This window comes from Mesocricetus auratus, unplaced genomic scaffold (genome assembly GCF_017639785.1).
Source record: "Mesocricetus auratus isolate SY011 unplaced genomic scaffold, BCM_Maur_2.0 Super-Scaffold_100003, whole genome shotgun sequence".
Classification (NCBI taxonomy): domain Eukaryota; kingdom Metazoa; phylum Chordata; class Mammalia; order Rodentia; family Cricetidae; genus Mesocricetus; species Mesocricetus auratus.
Window position 1 is genome coordinate 75,742,521 of NW_024429188.1, and position 8,956 is coordinate 75,751,476.

The following is an 8,956-nucleotide window of genomic DNA, read 5'->3' on the forward strand; positions in this document are numbered from 1 at the left end:
AATTTCCTCAGAAGCCTCCCAATAGAGAAGAAAAGGTCTGGTACTCTGGGGCCTACCACAGGGCCTACTTATCTTGACAGACAATGATTTCACACAGGGCTGACATGTAGGTGATGTATTGACTACAGATGAGTGATGAGTAGTACCAGATCATAACCAGGAATGCTTACTTAAGTATTAAGTCTTATACCCTATATAAAACTGAACCTCGTGCTAGTGGCCCAGAGATGGCTCTGGAAGAAGTAAGGTATCACTGGACCACTTGTTTTGTTCCTCTCTCCACTATGACCACATTGAAGAAATCTCCTTTCCTTGCTTTTTGCCACTGCTTATATAAGATACATTTCTGGTACTGTAAGAAAACACTATGGAAAAAAAGAAAGAAAACACCATAAAGAGTTTATTTGAGATTAGGGTTGTAGGGAGATAAGGGTCTATCATGGCAGAGAAACATGGCAGGAAGGGGACAGGCATGCTGCCAGGAGCAGGAAGTTCATAGCTCACATCAGTATTAACAGGCAGGAAACAGAACCAACTGAAAGTACTTTATGCTATGAACTCTCTAAGTCCACTCTAATGAAGAACTTCCTCCAACAAGGCTGCACTTCCTTATAACCACTCTAAAAAGTGTCAGGAATTGGGGACCAAGCTTTCAATCATTTGAGCCTATGGGGACACTTATTTAAACTTCCACATTTCTATCTTCACATGGTCTTTGAAAAATGAGTACCAAAGCCTAGTCTGTTAGGGCCCAGGCTCCAAACTTAACAACTTTGATGATAGGAAGATGGTAAGAGGAGATGAGATAGGATAAAATTAGTGGAGATGGAGAAATTGCAAACTCAAATGCTGTTGAACTTTTAAGTTCTGCTTTGCATGTTGAGTAAAAGAATGTGATATAAGTAAACAAGGAAATGACATCATGAGGTAGTTCCCTATATGACAGAATAGGATATATGTGTGTTTATTGAAATGACATAGTAAAGTAAAAAAATATGCAAGATATACAAAGGAAAAAAGATGTAGCCCAAGGCAAAAGTACACAAAAGGATATACAATAATGGTTGCAATCAATGGCTTTAGACAAGAGTAAGAGAAGTTCATATGTGAAATAAGCATTGGATGATATAGGCAGTGTTGCTAAGTAGATAGCAGTAGTGATAAATCTAAAAATTCATATATAGAATACTTGTTCTCAGGTGGTGGCATTATTTTAGGAGACCACTGGCTATTTAGAAGGTGGAACCTCACTGGCAGATCTAGTATTTAGGGGAGGGCCTCTCACGGTTTCAGGCCAGTCCCTCAATCTTGCCCCTGTGAAAGGAGATTACAACACACATTTCTGTCACAGTGACAATTGTGAACACTGCTATCAAGGACTTCCCTGCTGTGATACCCTGAAATAACCTGAGACTGTGAATTGAAGTACAATTTTCCATTCTTAAGTTGTTTCTGTAGCTATCTTTGAAGCAGGATAGAAACGCAGAGAAATTGAAGGGAACGTGGAAAGGGAAAGGAACCCTTTACCCTGAAAGAGTGAAGCCTTGTGCCAGCCAAGTCTCAACAGTTTCAACATAATTGACAACACTTTGTGGAAGGTTGCCTATATGAAGACCATATTCCTTTTATCTGAAAATATGTTGGGAACTGGAAAGATGGCTGAGAATTTAAGAGCATGTGCTTGTGCAAGGCATTCTTGTCTTACAGACGTCCCTGGTTCTGTTCCCAACATCCACAAGGTGGGTGGTGCATAGACATCTGCAATTCTAGTTCTAGAGTATTTGATTTCCTCTTCTGGCCTCCACAGGCATTACACATACATGGTCCATAGACATACATGTAGGTGAAACACCCAATTCTGTTGCTGTGAGGAGAGACCATGACCAAGGCAATTCTTATAAAAGAAAGCATTTAATCAGGGCCTTACTTACAGTTCCAGAGGATGAGTCTATTATTGTAGTGGGAATCATGGAAGCACATGGACAGGCTATGCTAGAGAAGTAGTTTAGAGCTATATCCCAATCCACCGGGAGCAGACAGAGAGAGAGACCCTGAGATGAATGTGGGCTTTTTAAAGCTCTAAGCCAACTCCCAGTAACAGGCATCGTCCAACAAGGCCACACTTCTTTCAACAAATCCATACTCTTCATTCCCAGACAGCACACTAACTGGGGCCCAACCAGGCAAATACATGAGCCTAGGGGGTGACTCTTACTCAAACCACCACATACCAGTAACTGCTCCTACCCCCACCCAGGGACTTTGGTCTAGAAAAAAAAAGTTGAATGCTTTAAGCTGGGCTTACTAGGCCATCTTAGTAGGAGCATAAACAGGGGGGCTAAGGAAAATGTAGACAGTGACAGCCCAGAACAAGAAGTTTCAGAATGGAAAAAATTAGTGAGTGGTCTAGAGACCATTCTTTGGATATTTTGGTAAAGAATATGGCTGCTTTTTGCCCTTGATCTCTGCCAAAGGCTAAATTGAAAATTTTTGGATTAAATTAAAATTTTGGAATTGTCAGAGGAGATTTCAAGACAGCCTAGCACTGACTTTTGTTAGTTGGAATCACTCTGATGCAGATCTGCAATGCAAGTGGGACTAGGAGAAATACAAAATGTACATTGCAAAGAGAAAAAGGACACCAGGAAGAGTGATGTTGGAGTTCAGTCCTGTGCTCAAGGAGATCAAAAGTTCAAAGAAATGCCTTATGCTAGATGGAATCAAGGGAGTGGTGACCTGAGGGCAAGGTCCCACAGAGATAAACTGCCAGGTTGTATAAAAGAATTGAAGGAATGCTCTAGTGGAGAAGGAAACAATCAACAAGCCAAAGTTTAGGCAAATACAAGTAATCCAAGGGCTTAGGTTTCAGCCCTCGATAGCAGCAGAATTTTCCAGCTGTGGGGTTACTTGGTTCTTGCTTTAGAGTCAAGAATAAAAGAAATAGGTTGTGCAATCTCTGTCCATAGCTAAGGAAAGCTACTGAGAACAGGTACGAGGCAAGATGGGCCTCTGCACAGAGGCCCAATGAGGTCAATGCTTGAAGCTGCAAAGATGAAGTTTTCCAAGACTCCAAGATGTCACAGATGCCAGAATCCTGGGATACCTGCCAAAGAAAGTGGCAGCTGGTGTGGAGCCAGCTCAGGAAAGAGAAATATGCTACATTCAATAAAGTTGATAAGAATTAGAGATCTGAAGAGCACTTTGACATCAGACATGGAAATGCAGAATTTGTAGTTTGCCCTGCTGATTTTCAGTCTTGCTTTGGTCCAGTATTTCCTCCATTTGGGAATGGTAATGTATATTCTGTGCTCTTGTATATTGGATGTGACCTGCTTTTTAATTTGGATTTTACAGGGAATCACAAGATTACATGATTACAGTTACAAATTTCCATGAATCTCAGAATGGACTTTAAACTTTCAAATATTGTTCATTCTGTGGGGACTTTTGAACTTGGACTGAGCCCATTTTGTATTAAGATATGGCTACAGGCCTAATGGGACCAGGAGGTAGAATGTGATGATTTCAGTTTGATTAAGCCCCCACCATGGGCTCTTGCATTTACAAGCTTGGTCCCCAGTTGGTAAACTGTCAGGGAAGGATAAGGAGGTATAGCTTTGTTGAAGATAATGGGATCTTATGGGAGGAGATGTGTCACTGCAAGTTGATTTGGAGGTATCAAACACTGTCACCCAGCCCAGTGTCTCTGCCTGCTTCCTATGGATCAGGATGTAACCCTCAGCTACTTCTCCAGCACCATACCTGCCTGTTTGCTGCCATGCTCCTCACCATGATGACAATGAACTAAGCCTCTGAAACTGTAAGCAAGGCCACAATCAAATGCTCTTTTAAAAATAAGACTTGTTATGGTCACAGTGTCATTTCACAGTGATAGAACAGTACCTAAGACACACATAAAATAAAAACAAAACATTTTTTTGTTTTTTTGAGACAGGGTTTCTCTGTGTAACAGCCTTAGCTGTCCTGGAACTCAGTCTGTAGATCAGACTGGCCTTGAACTCACAGAGATCCATCTGCCTCTGCCTCCCAAGCAAATAAAACATTTTAAAGAAAGCTATTTTAAATAACCATGTTAAAGCACCAATATACTATACTATGTTAAGGCCAAATAATAAGTGGTCTTTCTTCTTTCCCAGCAGTAAACCTATAATTTTCCAGGAACCTCATTAAGAAGGTCCATTTGCAGTAAAGGGCATTCCTTTACTTCATACCCTTGTACAATCCTTGTGACCCATAGTTTAATCAGATTACAAACCAATACAAGATACAGAACCCTGAAGACACCTTGTAATTTTATAATTTCACTTATTTAAAACTGGAGGGAGAGAGAGAGACAGAGACAGAGAGACAGAGACAGAGACAGAGACGGCCAGCCTGCCTGCCAGAGGCCACTATATTACAGAGACCCCCAACAAAGCCATCATCACCATGTTTGACGAGGAGGTAAAAACTTCAACTGACTTAGGGGATACGAAGGAAGGGGATGCATTAAACTCGGAGTTATTGGACATGATAGCAGTGAGATAGATTTCAAAGTGAAAATGACAACACATCTCAAGAAACCAAAAGACTCACAGTGTCAAAGACAGGGAGTTCCAATGAATTCACTCAGATTTCTCTTTGAAGGGCAGAGAATTGATGACAATCACACTCCATAAGAACTGAGAATGGAAGAAGATGTGGTTGAAACTCATCAGGAACAAATGGGGTATGAGGGAGAGTCATTGGATGGTTTAGACAATTCTTTTTATTTTTTTCCTTTTCTGCCAATACATTTTATTTTTAAAATAGTTCTTTTATAATGTGGTGTTCAAAATGAAAAGTGAGTACTGACACTCTAGCTAATCTGAATTCTAGTGTTCAATATTCATTATTGGTCGTTATTATTGTATTGATTTTGGGGATCAAACCTCAGCTCCCTTAATATTGCCCTTCTATTTTTATTTTTAAAAATGTCATGTGTGCAGAGAGGCCACCCTTTTTAGGACTGTTCATTTTCCGGCTTGTGATGATAAAAGGACCGGCCAGTGGGAGCTTTTCTGTGACTTTCCAATGGCCCTGAAGTTACAGCATACAAGCATACAGTTGCTTCACTCCTGGACTGTGATTTTCAGTGGGAGATGGGAGTTTTGCAGAGAACTGAACTGTGAGAAAAAGATCTTTCCTCAGCTTGAAGCTACTTTTAAAATCTAAGGGTGTGGATCCTGATGCTGCAATGATAAACGGCACACTTATTGAAAGTATAAGTATTTATTGTAGAAATTACTCACAAGAGAAAAACAAGCAACCCAGATGAGCCGAGTATTTTTCCACCACTGAACTGGAAGCTGGAAAGAGGGTGAGACGGTCTGCTAACAGTCTTTTTTTTTTTTCCATTAGTTTTTTTTTGAATTTTAAATAGCTTGTTTTACATGTCAATCCCAGTTCCCTCTCCCTCCCCTCCTCCTGCACTCCCCTTCCACCCTCCCTCCCACCCTATTGCCACATACTTCCACATAGGGGATGTCTAGAGTCTATCATTTTACTCTTGGTAGGGTCAAGGCTCTCCCCTAAGAGTCCAGGCTGAGAGAGCATCTCTCTTTGTGCTATAGGCACATGAAGACAGATTGTATACCAGGAATAGACACTGATCCACAGCTCAGGGCCCCATAGGTTGCCCAGGCCTTCTCGCTGACACCCACATTTGGGGGGGGTCCAGATCAGTCCCATGCTGGCCTCCCCACTGTCGGTCTGGGGTCCAAGAGCACTCCCCTGTTCAGATCAGCTGTCTCTGCTGGTTTTGCCAGCCCATTCTTTGCCAATTTGCTCATCATTCCTCTCTCTCTGTCACTGGGTTCCTTGGGTTCAGTTCAGTGCTTAGATGTGTGTTTGCCTCTGCTTCCATCAGTCCCAGGATGAAGGCTCCCGGATAGTTATAGACATCAAGTTCATTATCAGGAATGGGCATTCGAGGTGGTCCTTCCACTATTGCTTAGCTTGCCAATTGATGTTATACCTTTAGATCACTCGAGGTCACTCTGGTGCCTGATCTGTCTTCGATCCTATGATTCCCTCTTCCCCCTATTCTACCCCCAGTCTTTTATACCTTCCTCCATAACGCCCCTAGCCATGACCAAAAGTGGGCCTGGCTAGTGACCTAGTTCACCGCCTACATCCGTATATGTCTTTAGTCATGCCTAAAGTGGGTGTGGTTACCAGTGTGGTAAAACGCTCTTTTATTACCTCATCTATATGCGCCTCTAATATGCCACATGGCTAATGGCAAAGCACCAAATTTCACGCTACAGGACCCAAAGAAGAATATCACATTTGTAGTCAAGATGACAAATAAGTGAGAATAACAACTAACTCCAAATATGGCTTCACTGGAGAAAAAAAAAAAAGAGAATAAGACAGGCGTCTTAAAGTCCCAGAAAGTCCTAATTTTCATCAGCAGTTAGGAAAAAGCTACTCATGCAGAGGTGTACCCAACAGACACAGCTCCTTTTCATTCTCTTTGTACTTTTTTGACCAGGGACTGGAGTTCTTAAGGAACATCGTCTGTACCAGCTTCATTAAAATAAACAATATTTGTAAAAACTATTTCAAAAAAGAAGCAAAATAGAAAAAAGAGGGAGGGAAACTCTCTTAGCAACCCTTTGAAATGTAACTTGAAAGCCTCTAAAATTGCTTATGTTGTTACTGCTAAGATATTTAAGACTCTTCCTTAAACAGTCAAGTTGTGCACTTGGGTGCATCCTAGTCTTTCCTGGAACACTGCTCTTTCTTGCTAACTTCAATCTACTTGAATCCGCTTCAGTCTATTTCAGAATCTCTTCTTAATAAATTCCAACTTTAGTGCAGAGAACATGGCTTAATCAGCAAAATACTTACAGCACAGGCATGATTGAGGACCTGAGTTCAGATCTCCAGCACACATGCAGCCAGAGCTGGAAATCACAGATTTGTAATCCAGTTCTGGAGAAGTAGTACCTCAGGGAATTACTGACTAATCAGTCTACAAGAATTTGTAAATCCCAGATTCAGAGTAAAATCAATCTCAAAAAAATGATGGTGATGCACACCTTTAATCCTAGCAGTTGGGAGGCAAATCTCTTGTCGCCTTCAGGTCAGCAGCCTTATCTACCCATCAAGTATCATGACATCCAGGGGCTACATAGTAAGAGCATGTTTCAAAAGTAATTAATGAAATAGGTAAAGAAGTGATTGAGGAAGATATCAGATGTTCACTTATGACATCTGCCCACTTATTCATACACAAATGTACCCCACACCCCCCTATACATAAACATTCAGACATGGAACTCCAACCCTACTTCATATTGGCTTATCCTTTCCTATGGTGAAGTCAATAATCCTATATCAACTGTTGATGTCACTGTGCAGAAGCCCCCAGATTCCTTCAGGTCATGTTGGGATTGTGTCTCTCACCTATGCAATAGACAATAACTCAAACAGCAAGTCAAGGACACACCCAAGAAAATGGTTATGATGATTGGCCATGAAGATTTCAGCCAGATAAAACAATTACATAGAGAGATTATTTCAATGATTTCCCTAAAAATGCTTTTAGAAGGGAAAAACATAGTGTATAATCATCACATGCTCTATTTGGAAAAAGTGAAGTATCTAAAATTAAAATTTAAATGCCTTATATCCATATCTCCACTTTTACCTCTACTTTCACCCTCTACTATTCAGACCTAACTACTGCTAACAGTTTAGTATGTATGCTGGCACATCGAAAATATAGTGATATACTCAAACTAATTGTTGGATTCTCTGAAACTTTGAAATTTCCCCTTGACAAAAGTTGAAATGGCAAACTGCCATCTCCCTACCTACTACCTACATAATGATCCAAATGTCTTTTGAGCATTATATCTGTTTCATGTTACCAAGGTAGGCATTTTGTAATTTGCCAAATCCCCCTAGGAGATAAGTAGTAGAATCAGGGTTTGTACTCAGGTACCTTTGACATCAAACTTCAACATTCTCATCCTGGTCCTGCTCCTTGCAGGTATGGGGTGAAGGAGGGGGAACACACTGAGCCTTGAGTCAGGAAGTAAATGAAAGGACCTCATAGGAGTTTTTCCCCACAGTAGATAGACTACATAGTAGACTCACAAGCAGCAAAGAGGAGGACTTGTGTTTGGCAGTAGCAGAATGGAGAGTAAATATGACATTTGTGACAGCATGGTGGGAAAGGGAGATACAGACTAAAGCAGACATACAAAACAAATAAGTGGTAGGAATGGGCAAGATCAACTTAGATCTTGTGGGGGTGGGGCATTTCTTCCATGATTCTGGGAAGTGTAGTATGCTAGAGAGAGAAAAGAGAGAGAGAGAAAAGAGATTTAGTTTCTCCAGCATGCAGAGCTGGTTGGGAATAGCAATACCAGCTTTATTGCTCTCATAGCACTTTTGTTTATTTTTTGTATTGAGAATTTTATAAATGAATTTAATGTGTTTTGATCAAATCTATCCCCATTCCTTCCTATCTAACTTCTCCCTATGTCCCTGCACCAGTATTCCTTCCGAATTTCATGTGCTCTTTTTTAAGCTCACTGAGTCCACTTAGGGACATGGGTGTAGAACCATCTACTGGAACACGGGGGAGTCTCGCTAAAGCCACATCCCTTGGACTCTTCCTCTCCAAGTAGCTATCAGTTTCCAATAGCTTCTCATCGCAGCACCGTACTTACTTAGTTTACTCTTTTGTGCCACATTTAGAATGTCCAATCCATGTCTAGTTGTGTTTTGTTTTGTCTGGTAAAAACATGCCCTTCTGGGATTTCTGCTGTTGTGTGTCAGGTGCCATAATCAATGAGTGTGTCATCAAGAAGATTTGTAAGCCAGTCCTTTGGATGGAGATGTTGGGATTCCAGTATCATATTGCAGTTCCCAACTGGCTTCTGGGTAACTGGTGATTCTT

The 8,956-nt window shown here is 41.1% G+C and overlaps 1 pseudogene; it reads left to right on the forward strand.

Annotated features, from left to right (window-relative positions):
• The first annotated feature begins 4,449 nt into the window (after nucleotides 1-4,449).
• On the forward strand, nucleotides 4,450-8,684 carry LOC101829179 (annotated as a pseudogene).
• Nucleotides 8,685-8,956: the final 272 nt, after the last annotated feature.